The sequence below is a fragment of the Condylura cristata genome, unplaced genomic scaffold, assembly GCF_000260355.1.
Source record: "Condylura cristata isolate star-nosed mole 26May11 unplaced genomic scaffold, ConCri1.0 scaffold00018, whole genome shotgun sequence".
Taxonomy (NCBI): domain Eukaryota; kingdom Metazoa; phylum Chordata; class Mammalia; order Eulipotyphla; family Talpidae; genus Condylura; species Condylura cristata.
The window spans coordinates 4,942,274-4,943,088 of record NW_004567119.1 but is presented as its reverse complement, the minus strand read 5'-3'; the positions used below and the strand labels follow the sequence as shown (position 1 = coordinate 4,943,088).

The 815-nt window shown below is 52.6% G+C and overlaps 1 protein-coding gene across 1 annotated transcript in view; it reads left to right on the top strand.

Annotated features, from left to right (window-relative positions):
• The window catches only part of TBC1D9 (TBC1 domain family, member 9 (with GRAM domain)), a 19,509-nt gene that overhangs the window by 1,528 nt on the left and 17,166 nt on the right, over nucleotides 1-815 (top strand). The window lies entirely within an intron of this gene.

Here is an 815-nt window from a genome sequence, read left to right as displayed (position 1 = left end):
GGCGAGTCGCTGAGGCGTCGTAATAGTAGAGTCCGACCCCACTAACGGAAGAAGCAAAAGCTAATGTAATTTTTATTACCTTTATGGAAGGATAACCACGGTGGGGGGTGGGGGGCCCCCGTGGGCAGAGTGGGCCGGCCTGGTGCGAGGGGCCTTCGGGAGCTGAGTGAGGCTGAGGCTCGGTGGGGTCACGTGGGAAGGTGTCATCCGTGGAGGACCAGCGTTGCGTAGGCAAGAGCTGTTATGTAATTATTAAAGCCGAAGGCTGCGCCGTCCACCAGCGCCACCTCAGTAAAAACAGTAAAGAAACTGCGCATCCTCTGGGGGTTGGTTGTGCGTGTGTACACGTGGAGTGAGCACACCCGGAGGTGAGCAGGGGCACACAGGCGGGCTTCACACGCTGAATCGCAGTCATGATCTCCAGGGTCTTGTAGCCGCTTACAAGCAGGTTGTGGATCGTTGCTTTGGACGTAGTGGAAGAACATTGTTTGGTCCAAATAAAATCAAGTAAGCTGAAGTATTGACTGAAGCCTGTCAACATATTTGGCACAAGGAGACTCCAGGTGTCAAGACAGATGTGCAGGGTTGTTGCAGAATCGGGGAGGAGCCGGAGAAGTCACAGAGGCTGCAGAGCAGGAGCAACTGGATTACATTCCTCATGAGCTAGAGATTCCAGAAGCCTCTTTTTCTCCCCCTAAGCATAATTGACCTTGTAAATGTTTCCATATTGACGCCCAAGACTTGATTAAACACCAGACTGTTTTGTGACCTGTCGGAGACCAGCTCCAACTTTTGAGGTGTCTGGAGGCAACACA